General features: G+C 42.8%; 1 long non-coding RNA gene across 1 annotated transcript in view; it reads right to left on the bottom strand.

Moving 5' to 3' along the window:
- Nucleotides 1-16,264, bottom strand: part of LOC144766759 (uncharacterized) — a 450,908-nt gene that overhangs the window by 303,016 nt on the left and 131,628 nt on the right. The window lies entirely within an intron of this gene.

Genomic DNA, 16,264 nt, shown 5'->3' with positions numbered 1-16,264 from the left:
AATACAATAGAATTTCCTATTTGCGATTTCCTCATAGCGATTCCTACTCTGTAGCAATCGAAATTAAGAAGTTGCTAATTTTGTACACATTTTGCATTTCCTAAATAGCGAATCTCCATTTATGAATTGCAAAAGAAGATTGTCGTACATCTGGCCCCTAGAACTTTCATACTTTGTTTTTATCTTTAGATCACCACCACTTGAAACTAATTTACAGAGGAGACTCGATGACTAGCTGCATTGTTTTTAAAGCTAATAAAAACTGCAACTGGTCAAAGCAATGGTCCTGGAACCATTTTCAGAATAATGGTGAGGCAAGCAAATATCATGCTACAAAACATAGTTTTCAGAGATCCTACTAGAAGATGAGAATTGACACATCCAGAGGAAACAAAAAGAAAGTATTACGTTATCTTAATACTTTAAACATTTGTATGCACAATATGGTCCTATAGTGTTTTTGGAGTCTGGAATCACTTTCCGTACGTCTCTGGGAATTCTTATTGTTTGGTGTCATGGTGGTCTGTCACCACTGCACCTGGTCACTGAAGATCCGAAAGGGTAAATAACAAACAGAATTTGCGATTCCTAAACAACGATTACCTAATATAAAAACAATATTCTGATTAATCAGCCATTTGTTAATTGTGAACAGTCGCAAAAATGGCTTTATGCACTCAAAAATTACTACCAAATAGAAGCAGATGGTATGCAAATGGAATCTTAAAAATGTGGGCCAGAAAACATACGTTTCTCCAAAATGGATGCCCTTCATGCAAGGCAATGTGAATGAATTTGTAGGAGCAGGGTTACAATATTTCATCAGAGAGAAGAGGACATATGTTAGAGGTTGACAAATAATTCAAGTATATGTTAAGAGACAGGTTCGTTTTCAACCTTATCATGGACTTAGATTCTATATTCAGTAGGGAGGCACAGAGAAGTTAGGCTATTCCTATACATAGCCTAACTGAATTTGTTAGCAGGTAGTTACCTGGGAATGGTTGCCACAGCAGGTGGAGTAACACAGAGTGCATTATCCATTTTGTTCCAGAAATTCCTATATAGGGTATTGAAAAATAAATACACAGTTTACCTTTCCCTACACTCTGTAGGAGTTGAAAACTAACCTAAACGCTTTAGGATAGCACACGATTCATAGGAGATTTGCTGTCTGGATGGTAAACGTGTTTATATGTCCTGAAGCTGATACAGAATTTCGTTATCAGAAACATAGAAATGTGCAGTCACTAAATATTGAAGACGTTTGTAATATAAAGAGCATTATTACATATATTTGATAGTTACTCTGGGAGTTCACGTTTTCCTATATTATTAATCACTGTAGTCTTTACAATTTTTAGGTCAGGGGTGACTTTGGAGACTATCATACTGGTTAAGAAAGTATCTTTTTTGCAAACATGAAACTGTGTGTCATATTCAGAAGCCCTTATAGCTAAGGGCCTCAGAGGCTTTCCGACCGAGACGGTTGGTTTGCAGTCTGACCGCCCGATTACGATATTGGTGGTCGGAACGCAAACCAGAAGGTCATTCCGATGCAGTTTCGATCAGCTCTCGGAGTCTTCCTGTAGGTCAGTACCGCACCGTAATCCCCTATGGATGGCGTGTTCGCCATCAGGAATATGATGTCGGTTTCTGACAGCCTTTCCATGATGGTCTTTCCGACATGAAAAGGCTGTGGGACAGTGACTTTGGGGGCCTCTAGTAGGGCCCCCTTGCCTCTGCAGGCTACTGTTGTTGGCCGAGGAGGTACCTAGGATACCCCCCTGTAATACCCTGCACTGTGTGTCAGGCTACATGGGGTGCCTACCACAGGGTGCAGGGTTTTACATACACACCCATTACTCTATAGGAGCCTGTATTACAGATGGTATACGGCTGTAACACAAGCTCCTGTAGAGAAAAGTGAGTATGTGATGAACAGTGTTCGGGTGCATAGTAATCAGGAGGTCGAGACGGTATCCGACCGACATCGAAATAAGCCCCAAAGTCTGTTTAGAGGTGGAAAGGTAGAGAAAGTTATTTTCACTTTCTCTACCCTTGCACTGGGAGGTTGCCGCCACCAAAGAATCTTCACCTAGTCAGATGGACTAAGTGTTTTTGGTGACTAATTTTGGATGTCTGGTCATCTGTAAGTTAATATGGGGTTATGGCAGGAGGAGTGCACACATTCATGGTGAGCTTTGTGTTTAAGTCAGAGAAAGGTGAATGTAACCCTTTGTGGTGGGGGGGAAAAGTACAGGCTTAACATGATCTGTGCGCTGCAGGCAAATGACAGCAGGTTTTACATTCTTTGGACCTTGCTCATCCCCTTTTCTGGTCACCCTACATCGATTCCAATGCAGTAATTGATCCTGAAGCTTGTCTCTTCCAGGGCAATAGTCAAGCTTTGAGGGACAAGTAACAGAGGCAGGACACATAGATGATACAATGCATTTCTGGTGCTTTGTTCACTTCCTTGTGCACTTGATGCCACAAAGCAGATGCTTCGCAAAGTGGTCAGTGTCATCTGCCAGAGACAAAGGGCCTGATTTAGAGTTTGCAGGACGGGCATTCCGTCACAAACTTGACAAATATCCCATCCGCCTTATTACAAGAGCATTAGAATATAATGCACTTGTATTAAAGCATATATGATATTTCATGTTTGTGACAGAGTGCCGATAAACAGATCTCTAAATCAGGCCCAAATGTAAAGTGATCTTCACACATGCACGGAAACATTAATGAAGAACCCATACAAACAAAATTAACAAGTTCATCACTAACACATAAGCTTCATTTAAAAAAGTATATATATATATATATATATTAGTTTCATCCTTCTGAAAGGCAACAAATAACAAAACAGATATTTGTGCTATACTCTTAACTTATCTTAACACGTAGGTGTATCATTCTTTCTGGAAGCAATTTAGACTAATTATGTACAGTAAATTGAAAACCAGAGGACAAAGAACAAAATGCTAAGTAAGTGGTCAATAGTAAAAGGCTACTAAAATTACCATTTATCTGACTATCATTTGTATATGTTTAGACCAAATTAAAAACAAGACAAAGGATCTAGAATGGTAGTATGAGAAATGTAACGGAATATCTTTGTTGAGGAAGGTATGTCCCCTGCATAATGCACAGCTGTCTGACTCTGCGAAGAGTGCCCAACTGTGAGAATTGGGACTCCTGGGTTTTCATTTAGGCACCAGCCTTACACATGCCCTTGCCTAGTCCGCAAAGGAAAGGCTTAGGTTTGTCCCTTGATATGAATGGGATACTGGACCTGTCCTGTGACAAGGAGGGGCACACTAAGCGTCCCTTAATTTGTCCAAACATCCTGCCATGGGTTTAGGATTATAGCATTAATGGCACTGCATTTGTTTTGTGAAAGGTAGTTAGGGCCAGACTTTTTATCTGCCAATGGAATGGAGGACTAGCAGCTCGATTGTTTAAGGTTCCACTTCTATATACTCTACACTAACCCAGACCTTAGCGCTAACATTATGTATGCTATGCTTCTGTATGTGTGGCAAATACACTGTGCATGTGTGAATGAACCAGAGTAAGGAAGCCTGTGGGTCCCATTTTGGAAGGCTGTGGCCTGCTCATGTGCACATGATGGAGGGGAAGTTGTTTTCTAGGACATTCTTGAAGTTGGGGAGAGGAGACCTACACACTGGAGTGGGGAGGAGACATGATCCTTTTAGAAAGTAAATTAGGTATATTCACCAAAAGGGGCTGCTGTTTAGCCTTACGATGCACAGCCATTTGGAAGATGGTGGTGGTGAAGGGTGGGACAGCAGTCTCTTTTGTTCAGATTGTGAAGGGTCCTTTTAGAGAGGGAAACCGTTCGTCTATTTCGTGCTCGTTGTTCATTGTGGATGATGCAAAAAAAACATACATCTTTGTGTGTCTATTGCAGGTAATCTAGGCTGGATTCTAACTTGCTGTGAGGAGCAGCACCCTACACAACGATTGTGTCTGCAGAACAGCCTTTAGAGGAAACTTGAAAGAAGAACCACCCCAAACCTGTTCTGAAAGTGCAGACAGAGAATCCATATCACCCTTCTGCTTTCACTGTATAAGCGTGGGTGCCACTGATACATTTGTTGTTCCAGTTTTTTTGACCAAGGAAAGGAGGGTACTGCAAGAGTTCTCATATGACTACTCTCCAACCAGACCTAGAGTCTGCCTGACGGCCATGTTCCCAGAAGTGAGGTGACATTGTCCGGGCTCTGACCTGGAAAGAGGAAGCTGACCCTCTGTCCTGAAATGCCTGGAAAGCAACCTGCCTCCTAAGAGAGGGAAGGTGCATTCCAAGCCTGAAGGAGGTGCAACTGTCCAGGGAGAGCGGGAAGCAGTTGACCCCAGTGCTCGAGAGTCTGTCCACCCAGAAAGGGACCGGGGTGATGTTTCTTCCAACGAGCAGCCAGCACCAAGGCAACATTAGGAAGTTATACCCTAGTGGACTGTGACTAAGTGACATCGAAAATGTGGCCCTGAGCAGACTGTGCTTCTGCAACATCGTGAAGATGGGCCTTAGTGGACTGGGCCACTGTCACTTTGAACTCCACCCAAGACGCCTGTACCACTATTCAAGCAACGTGAGCCATGGTGGTGGTGTCATGCCGGAAGAAGAGTGGTTTGATACAGTCCCCTGGCTCCTGACTCTAAACCCCACTCACCGAAAGCCCAGAAGCATGCTTGCAACGAGCCAGAGACCTTTCAATGATTCAAATGATTGTTATTTTTTTAAGCATCAAAGTTGAGACCTTAAGGAAAGATTCCCTTGTGTCTAGAGTTTGATTATTTTTTATTTACTGTGACTCGCAGCACGCTCATGTCACAGTGAAAAGTGAAAGCAGACAGTGGCAGCTGGTGACTTTTCAAAGTGGTGAGGCATAAGAGTTTGAGTGACATTAGGGAGGTTTGGTGGGGGTTCTCGCGCAGAGAAAATTTTGAGAGGGGGTAAATGGTGCATTTTAAAGTTGATTTTGTTAAAGAATTTTTTGAAACATCAATAAGAATCTAAGTCACATATTGGGTGCACATGACAATTGACTTGCCTCTTAGTTCATTAATGGCATTGTTGTAAGGGGAAGGCTTAATATTTCTAGTAAGTTCATATTCATTAAAAACTTTCTCTTTTAGTAAATGGCACTCAATGCAGTGATATATTCATTCTCGTGTACCGAGGTGAACAAACTCTGCTTGTGAAAAAAATCACTTTTTTAAAATTTGAAGAGGCTACCTGACATGGATGATTTATATTGTATTGAAATTGGTACTTACTCCCATGAGGAGGCTTTAAAGTGCGTTACGCAATTACACACGCAGTATAGAATATGGGTCGATGGTTTTCAGTGAGCGTATTTGTTTTAGAGCTATGGTGCTTAAAGTGCTAGGTATTTTACCCAAACTTTGAGAAACTTAAGACAAAATATTGCACAGCGGATGCCTATGATAGTGGGGATAAGGAGATAACTTTTCAGACATATATAGAGGATTTTCCACATTTAACAGTATGTGTCCAATTGCAGGTGCTCATGCAAAAAAGCAGATATACACAATCTGTAATTGCTACCATAAAAAGAAAAAAATGGCAGCCCTTATGAAAAGTTCTTGATTATTTATTTAAATAAATATGTTACTATTTACATATTCCTGAGATTCATCCTTCATCGTGCTCTACGAACAATTTGTTACACATGGTTAAAACAATTGCACACCAACAAGTATCTCAATGACTGGAGTATTAGAGATACATTACTATGACCCAAATACAGCACTAATAGGCAGAGATGGCCAACCGAAGCACTCCCTTACTCTGTCAACAACAGTGACAGGGAGGTGTGAGGGAGGCACCGTGCCCTTTTGAAAATAGGCTATGTGCATTGGAATGCAGTGAGGGTGGGTGTGCCGTACTGATTGGAGGCACTGTGGAAAAGCAGGAAGTGTACAGTGTGGAGTACAGGGGATGAACCCTTTGGCGGGGCAAGGTGGGTCTGTGTACTGTTGGAATGGGCCACCGTGCTTGCGTGTGAAATCAAGCCAGTGCCTTGGGTGGGGACTGCCTTGTATGCAGTTTGATCCCAATCTGTTTGCAGACACCCAGCTCAGGAACCCCCACGCCCCGCACACCCCGCAGGGCCTCGATGGTAATGCTAATGATACTTTGGGTTTCTTATGATTTTTCTCATGGAGATGAGCAAGGAAGTATCAGCATTAGGTAGATGGCGGGCAAAGGCGGTGTCAAATAAATACATCCCCCAACCCCTCTGGTTGCGGGCTCTTATTGCAGTTGGAGGTGACAATCCCAGGTGTGCTGGGATTGTTACAACAGGGGCTAAAAATGGCAGGGATCAAGGGGGGAGGGTGATTTTCTCAGCTGTAGATGCAGGTGGGGTGTGCTCCTACTTTTCTTTAGCCTCCTGTGCACATGTCCACAGTGTCACACCTACAAAACCTTGCAGCCACATGGGATTTAAAGCAGACCACTCCCTCAGTGGGTACATCAGAAGTAAGAGTGTCCCTAAGTGTGCATTGGACCCACGCGGGGAACTTCCTAGGATAACACAGCTCCCTCTGGCCTCAGACATGCACTGAATGCTGAGCCCGAGCTCTGACTTGATTCTTGGAGCAGCTCTTATCCTCCATAGGAGCAGCGCTATCTTATTAAAACCCGGCTACCATCATTAACTGCAGGGCACTTTAACAGCACCCTAAGAAGTCTGAGCACACACACTGCATGCGCACTTCCACCCCCAGGACCCGAGGAAATGTTTGTGGGGCTCACCCTCCTACAATGGTCTGCCTCTTACTACAGTGAGGGGGGAGAGAGTGTTGACAAGCAAAGGGCAGTGCACTTTATTGCATGGGGCACTCTGCTTTGGGTCCTGCAACACTAGCCTAGGGATTCTTACTCCTCTCTGGCCTTCTCTTCGTCCACTTAGTTCCCCCCCCCGCCTAGTTCCCCATGGTCTTTCTCCATGAAATCCTCACTATCCTCCTGATCCTGCTGCACTCACTCCTGGGACCTTCATTCTCACATGGATTCAATGGCACTGTTCCCTAGGCCCTTCGCTCTCACCTGCATCCTGCTATGTCCTCCACCTCGGCACACTCCACTGAGACCTGTACTATCCCTCTCACCCACTGCCCTCTCTCCTGAGAACATTATTCTCCTCCCTGGCCTTTGTGGCACTATCCCTGGGACTTGCGTTGTTCACAAGGAGATGATGGACAGAGCGCTGAAGCTTTTCAGACACTCACCCCCAGTCACAGATCTGGGTTGAGGCACAGGTTCAAGACTGATTTGCTAATAGCTGTGTCTAAACTGGATTGGCGAATTGAGTTAAAGAATTGATGATGGATTCAACCCTTATATCTGACTTTCATGCCCAGTCTGCAGAACTGTGTAGAAAGCAACCAGAGGTGATGGAAGTGCCTTGGAAGAAAATTGCACAAGAAGGGTCATGGTGGTTTGGCACTATAAAACATCACTACCACAAAGGTGGCTTATGTTCGAGCAGCAAAAACAGTTTATAGAAGTTGATCTCTCAAGGAGACCGTATCATTGCTGGAGCAGGGTTGAGGGGCATAGCATATGTTTGTAAATCCACCTTAATGATGGCCAGCCTCAAGTTTTGTTATGAGGAGCAGAGTGCAATTCAAAGTTATCTTGGGCAACTTCAGTTTTCTCAGGCTAGCCGTGACTTAGGTCAGCAGCAGCAGGAAAGCAGGCCAGCTAACCTTCAGAAGGCCTTTCAGGTTTGGTTTCTGCCAGATGGGAATGGGCAGCCTTCAAGCTGTCCATCCTGGATGCACCAAACAGGATTCACACTGGTCTTAGTTCAAAAGATGTTGAGTAAGCTATAAGGCACCACCAGCCTATACTCCCAAACCTGGGCAGTTCGGTAGATGCTCACTGCTATTCCAGTGCAGCGCACAAGTTTAAGGGGTAAGAAAGCCAAGCTAAGGCCAATCTTCCCTCCACAAGGAGGCCTCTGGGATAGCAACTTTCCCAGAATTCTTCGCTGAAAACTCCATTCCAACCCTAAACTAAATGTTCGCAACCACAAAGTAACCCTACAGGCAGGTACATTTGTAATGTTTCTGCTAGATGCAAAAAGCTTGCGCTATCAGCAGCTGCGTACTATGTTCGTGAACTTTACAATAAAAAAAAACGTGAGAATGGACCCCCATCAGCACCAAGCCTCTAGACTGAATATGCCTGGAAAGGCCATCTGGCAGTTCTCCTCTGTGTCAACCGGTACCCTAATGCTGCTACCAGCCAGGGCTCCATAGGAAGGGGCAAAGGGGTCTATATATATTTCCTAGCCTTAAGCCTATTGCTGCTACAGGATGCACAAAGGTTAAGGCATAAGGTGTGCTTCTTCTTAGTGATTAAAGTGTTGATGGCATGTCAATCGGTGTGCTCCGTGCCCGCAATGCAGAGGCCGCCCTGACAGGGTCAGAAGCTCCTAAATGCAGAGAAATTGTTGCTTGGCGCATATGTATTGTAGTGACCAAGGCGGTATGCCGTCGAAACGCGTCTAGGTTGTTGTTTTGGATTAAATACTTCTGTGCCATCATTTCACGGAGTCAGTGGCAGTCTGTTTGCCGCCGTCAGGATTGGATTACAATATATATATATATGAAAAGCCGCTGAGCACCGCTACGAGTTACTGAACGACGGCATATCTTGGAAGAATGACTGACCGGGTGAGTCAGCGACGCGCCCGCCGACTGTTATGTGAATCGTAAAATAATAGCGACCACCACAATTCCTCAAAGTCAATCGTAGCTTGAATGTAACAGAGTATCACGAATAATTTCTACAATATTATTATTAAAGTATCTTGTAGAGCGCACGGCTACCCCCGGCGGGGGTGTCCCGGCGCTATGAGGAGAAAGGAGAAGGGCAGTTATCGAACATCTAGGGAAGGTTAAATAGCCATGTTTTATTCGCTTACGGAAACTAAGTTCCGATGGCGCTTTTCTGATTTGAAGGGGTAGGGAGTTCCAGAGGGTGGTAGTTTTAACTACAAAGGAACGTCCACCTATTCTGGCTTTAGAGAAACGTGGTGTGAAAAGAAGTTCCAGATGGTTGGATCTAAGGTTTCTTGTCTGGCGGGATATGTAGATGCGTTTTCTCAAGTATAGGGGGCCGTTACCTTTTATTGCTCTGTAGGCAATGGTAAGAGCTTTAAATTATGTGCGCCTTTTTACTGGCAGCCAATGAAGTCTGCGTAAGTGGGGGGAAATATGATGCCTGAGTGGAATGTTTTTTATAAGCCTTGCTGCTGCATTCTGAACAATTTGCAGCTTCCTATACAAGTAGTCGGGCAGGCCCAGATATAGACTATTGGCATAGTCCAGTTGTGATGTAACTAAGGCATGTACAATTGTTTTCCTGCATTCAATGGGTAGAAGATGGAGAAATTTGCACAATGCTTTAAGTTTCAGGAAGCAGATGGAGGAGACATGACCAATTTGAGATTTACAAGATAGAGTATTATCAATCTTGAAACCCAAGTTTCTAGCAGAGGAGACTGGACAAAGGGGGGGTCAAGCACCGAAGGCCACCAGAGATCGGATCTAGGAGGGGTGGGTTGATTAAAAAAAAGGACTTCAGTCTTGTCAGTATTGAGACGTAAACAGTTGGTGGTCATCCAAATGGAAATATCAGTAAGACAGCGTTTGAATTTAGAGAACGCTTCCTCAGAATGGTCTGTAAAGGAGAACATCAGCTGAGTGTCATCAGCATATGAGATGACACCCACCTCATGCTGTTCAATGAGTGAAGCTAATGGAGCAAGATAAATATTAAACAAGGTCGGACTAAGAGCCGAACCCTGGGGACTCCACATATCAATGGCCGCGAGGAAGAGATATATGGTTGTAGCCTGACTCTTTGGACACGTCCTTCAAGGACGGATTGAAACCACGCAAGTACTGTTCCAGTAATTCCTAACTGGTTAAGTCTATTAAGCAGAATCTTGTGGGCCACCGTGTCAAATGCTGCTGATAAGTCGAGCAGCACCAACATAGAACAGCAGCCCCTGTCCACAGATTCTCGGATGGTTTCAGTTACTTCCAAGAGTGCGGTTTCAGTGCTGTAACCAGCTCTGAAACCGGACTGGGTGTCATGCAACAGTTTATTGGTTTCCAGGAAATTTGATCATTTGTAACTCCTTTTCAAGGATCTTGGCTGGGGCAGGCAGAAGGGATATGGGCCGGAATATTTTTTAAATGGAGGGGTCTGTGTTTTCTTTTTTAAAATGGGTTGTATAATGGCGGTTTTCCATATATCTGGATAGATGCCAGTCTCTAACGAGGCGTTCCATTTAGTGTAGGGTTGAGAGGATGGGCCAATTCTCTGAATTGTTTGGCAGGGAGGGGATCTAGAGGAGAGCCCGATTTAATTTGTTGTAGGAGTTTCAGCGATGTGTAACAGCTAAAACTGTCAAAGGCCGACCATGTGGCTTGGTGAGGGGGAGGGGAATGTGCCAGGGTCTCCTTCACAGTAAAAGAGGAATAGATGTCCTCAATTTTTTCCTGGAAAAAACTAGATATATTTTCACAGAGGCTCCCTGAGGGCGTGATGTTACTTTTCATAGATTCGGGTCTCATGAAGTTTTGAACAATTTTAAAAACTTCCCTGGGGGAGTTTCTGGCGGTGTTTAGTTTTTCAGCCATATAGTCTTTTATGGCTATATATTTTAATTTGTGAAAACGCTTCACTGCTATTCTGTAGTCAATTTTAGCTTCAGTACTATAGTTCTTTTGCCATGATCGTTCTAGTCGCTTACATTTCCTTTTTACATTTTGAAGCTGTTGCGTAAACCAAGGCGCTGATGGTGTTTGTCTGGCAGACTTAGTAGTCTTCATGGGGGCAATAGTATCTAAGGCTAAGGTAATCCACTGATTGAAACTGTCAGCATCTTTATTAGGATCGCCTATAAGTGTCAATGGGGAGTTAAGAAGAAGCGGGCCCATAGTATCGAAAGAAACATTCCGCCATTTCCGCCTGACTTCCTGTTTATTGTCCTTAAAGTCTTGGTTAATTTTAAGCGTGATATTAAATGGGCCAGGAAGTGATCAGACCAAATTAGAGGGATAGGTTTTTCTACCACCAGAGTGGGTATATTTGAGAAGACCAAGTCCAATGTGTGGACGGCTGAGTGAGTGGGATCGGTAACCAGTTGGTTAAGATTGAGTCCATTCAGCGAGTCTAAGAGTTGGGAGGCATGGGAACATCGTTCGTTGTCCATGTGGACATTAAAATCCCCCAGGACTATGTAATTAGTATATTTCAAGGAGTGATCAGCTATGAGTTCACACAAGTTCCATAATTCTAAGGTTGTTGAGTCAGGTGGTCTGTAGACTAACGTCCCAGGTATAGTGAGTGTGGGTGAGATGGTGATCCTAAAGAATATGGCTTCGAGTGAATCAGAGGTCTCGACCCGGTTATGTGTGATATCCCAGTCTTACACATTGCCAACTGTTGAAAAGTAAAACGAAAACCGGCAAAAATGTTTTTGGACGAATCTTGGAATCAGGAAGCTGCAGGTGTTTTTAAATGTAGTCCGTTATCGAGGTCAACCCAAAATCGAGGCAATGCACAACCAAATATGCTGCGGGCACAGTTCAACAAATAAGAACGGTTGATGGAGCAGGAAATTCGTAAGTGGTGGGAGACCACCTCCTTACAGAATTACTTGGAGGTAAAGCGCATCCCCCGCGGCTTGAGGATTTACACAATACCATCCTTCGAGAATCCTGACCCAGCGTTGCTAGAGGAATGGTCTGAGTATACGACCGAAGCCTCTGCTGGAATGCTAAAAATATTGATCAAATTTGCCTGGAGCGACCGCGAAAATTGTTTAAAGGAGATTGAAGAGATTGAAGCCATGATAGCAACAGATCCAGACATAGCAACAAAAGATGACTTACGTGAGAAAATGAAAGCACGCCTCATCTCATATCAAGAAAAAATAAAGATGTGAAAACACACAAAATTTAACAGCGATGCCCGTGATTATGAACAGGGAAGAGTACTAACTTTTGCCCGCAAATTTGACGCCCCTCGACATGCCTTGAGAGGAGCAGGTGCCCAAAATGTGGAAACTATTGAGACATCAGAATCTGCCACCAGTGCTGATGCGGAAGTCTCAGGAGAAGAATCCGCAAGCACTGGAGCTCACAGCCTTGCTCCAAGAGGCCGTTTTTTCCGGGAATTTCAAATATTGAGAAACTCCCGGCAACGGGGGGGGGAGAGGAAAACCCCCAGAACAAAGACGCCAGGAGGCAGCAGAAAGACGCGAAGGGGCGGCCGCTATAAATCAATCGGAAGGAATGGCAGGCCAAACGCGCAGCAAGAGAGGCTTCAGGAGATAGAATTGTCTCCGGACCTTACAATAATCAATTTGACCAAAAGGAAATTAACATCTGATGAATAATAATAATAATAAATAATAATAATAATGAAGAGACAGTACTTAAGAAGGGCTTAACATTCTGCCCTACAAAGAAACTTAAATATACACAAACACAAATTGACCTTTACCTGTTCACACGGAAGTTGAAATTACGGAAATATTTCACAATGAGAGGACAACAACAACCAAGTGCCGTGGATGTCTCAACATCTCCTGTAGCACTTACAAGGGGAGTAACCACCCTGACTGGGGAAGATTTAAGGACACTTCAGATCTTGTCGAGTCAAGATCCAACCAATTCACAAGATACAACAACCAGAACAACAGAAGTCAGGAGGTATGGCTTACAACCGAAAACTATACAGACAACATTCAAGCCGAAATCAACGTACATTCCGGCAACTCCCTATGACACAATTGATGTCTTCAAAGAACTAGTGAAAAAACATTGGATTGAAATGAGGACGACACAGTCAAAACAAATGAGAATGAATTTGACAAAAGGGCAACAGGAAGCGATACAATACCTGAAGAGTGATCCAGACTTGGTATGTAAGCCCTCAGCCAAGGGTGGGAATATTGTTTTAATGTCTCGAGAAAAGTACACTAGGGAAGCAGTTAGGCAATTATCTGATACTACTTGCTATGCTAAAATATCCAAAGATGAATATATTGAGAGCATACATAAATATCATGAACTGATTCAAAAGTGGGCAGACAGAAATATGATCAACAACAATGAATTTTTATTTTTGACTTGTCCCCACCCAGTCACATCTACTTTTTACCATTTACCTAAACTGCATAAGGACGCCACTAGACCCCCAGGCCGTCCTATAGTTTCATCCCTTGGTTCCCTAACCGAGGCAATGTCCCAATTTATGGACTATTTTCTGGCTGACTTTGTTCAAATGTTGCCCTCTTACATACGGGACTCCACACATTTTATCAAGAGCATCATGGACATTCCTTGGGAGGAAGATATGCTAATGATTGTTCTTTATATAACTAGTTTATATACCGTAATAGAACATACGATGGGTTTACAAGCTGTAAGTTATTTATTGAAAGACATGTCACTCAAATTTACTTAGCATAATGAGATGTTATTAGAGTTCATTAAAATCTGCCTAACCAATAATATTTTCCTCTTTGAGAAACAGCACTACCGCCAAATACGTGGAACTGCTATGGGCACCTGCTTCGCCCCCAGCTACGTGAATTTGTTCGTGGGCTGGTGGGAGAAGCAGGTGGCCTGGGCGAACAAATATCAAAAGTGGGTCAGATGTGTCATTTCATGGCACAGATATATTGATGACCTTTTAATTCTTTGGAAGGGTCCACAAAAAGATGCCGAAGAATACATAAGTGAACTGAACAAGAATGATTTGAAACTACGTTTTAGTGGGCAGATAAGCAACAAAGTAGTATTCTTCCTAGATTTGAAAGTCTCTATAGAACAGGGGAGGATATGTACATCTCCATTTAGAAAGGAGATCGCTTGCAATTCTACCTTAGAAGCTTCAAGCAGCCACCCAAAAAATCTAAAAGACAGCATACCGTATGGTGAGCTTCTACGATTAAAAAGAAATAGTACCAACATAGACGACTTTTACTCTGCAGCATATGAAGCAATAGACAGATTGAAAAAGAGGGGCGACTGTGAAAAGCTTTTATCTAAAACTTTATCCAAAGTAGAAAAGTTGCCCAGACACTGCCTACTGAAAGAGAAATCACAATCTCCCAGAAGTGAAGAGAATATATGTAGATTCATAAACACTTATTCCAGTGAAACAGGAATTCTGAGAAAAATATTATGTAGGAATTGGCATATCCTTAAAACAGACCAGGTAATAGGAAGATCATGACCGACTAACCGCAAATAACATTTAGGCGGAGTCAGTCACTTAGAGATCAACTGGTCAAGAGCCATTATGAACCCATCCCATTTGTTCCGAGAATCAGCAAGGTCACGGGATTCTTTCCTTGTCAAAAATGCAAGGCATGCAAACACAGTCCAAAGGTTCTCTCTTATAATATACCGGGGATGAGAACAGCTAAAACTATCAATACATTTCTAACATGTAATACGCTTCACTGTGTTTACTGCCTCTACTGTCCTTGCATGAAAAAGTACGTGGGAAGTATGATACATCCCACAAAAAAGAGAATTTTAGAACATGCACTAGCGATAGAAAATAAAGATTTTTCATACCCTGTATCTAGACATTTCGCTCAACATCACAATAGTGACAGAAACCTGTTAAAATTATTTTGCTTGGATCATATCCCTATCAATGACCATGGGGCAAATCAGGAATTGAAACTCAGAAGGCTCGAATCTCGTTACATAGTTGATATGCGCACAGTAATTCCTGACGGATTAAATACTGAGGAAGAATTATCAATTCAATTGGGCTAGTTGGATAACATGGGAGTCCATAGATTTTAAGATTTACTGTTGTCTGTATAATTGAGCTGAGAGGAGGAATCTAAAATATCTGCAGGATATGTAAACATGCTCCTATGTATAGAAAAAAAATTCTTATGAGTGTAATTGATGATTAAGCGCCTAGAATCATGTTTGTAAATAATTATTGATTAACTGGGTTTGGAAACTGTCACACAGCCCATCCAGGGCTCAATTTTGTTTGATTTACTCATGAACACACAAGTATTAAAATGACTTCTATTAGGTGAGGGCTATAAGAGTGTGAACACACGAATAATGAATTATGATTACAAATGCTTGAATTGGATGAAATTTGAATCACAAGCTTATAATGCTTTAATATGTTCAGAAAACTTGTTTATTTAAAATGTTACAGAATATTTATTTTGATGAAGTGTACACCAAACGGGTAGAAAACAAAACTAAAGTTAATATACTTCAAAATGGCGCTCACTCTGTGAATATACATTTGAGCGACAGTCCTCTTTTTATGTTAATGACTTGAACGAGTAAGAAAAAATGCTGGCTAGCGTTTAAAATGGCGATGTGTAACATGCAACTTTATCACAGCGGAAGAAGGCATGCAGTGCCGAACGCGTCCTGTGTTTTGCGATGTAAACAATAAATCTTTGGTGAAAGGATACTCTTCCGAGTGCGGCCCGTTCTTTAGCCGTTGGGGAATCGAATTTGGAACAAGATATATATATATATATATACATATATATATATATATATACACACACACACACACACACACACACACACACACACACACACACACAAACATTGGGACTAATGGCAGAAAAACATTTAGGGGTCTCCTGTCTGAGTGCCTCACACAGATTGATCCTGAAAATCAGGCTGAGTGCTCCCCTGATCCTTTTGCAAAAAACTACAAGCTTTGGCAAAGCCCATAGGTCTGGCTTGCATTTTGAGTCCTGCTAAACATTAAAAAGCCTAAATGCAGTGAAAAAACAAATCAATACGGGCTCTTTCATTATACATGCATCTATGAGTTAAAGAATTGAATATATGGTGAGTCGCTGTAATTTGGAGATGTAAAATATTGCCTCATGCATTTCAGTACCAGCATGCCATAAGAGGCAGAACATGCACCAAACAACCAATAGAATGAAGTGAAGGGGTAACAATCCTCTGGGCTGAGCCAAAGAACATTATGAATATTTTTAAGGAAATGGGAACAAAAGGTGATACAGACAGATGTGCTGTCAAGCCACACCCAAAAATAGTGGGTGGACATTTAGGGCCTCTTTTATGAGAAGTGATGCATCGCTGCGTGAAAGCAGCGATGCGTCGCTTCTCAGTGCGCCCTCCTTGCGACATGATTGATGAG

The sequence above is a fragment of the Lissotriton helveticus genome, chromosome 7 (genome assembly GCF_964261635.1).
Source record: "Lissotriton helveticus chromosome 7, aLisHel1.1, whole genome shotgun sequence".
Taxonomy (NCBI): domain Eukaryota; kingdom Metazoa; phylum Chordata; class Amphibia; order Caudata; family Salamandridae; genus Lissotriton; species Lissotriton helveticus.
This window is presented reverse-complemented; position numbering and strand designations above follow the sequence as displayed.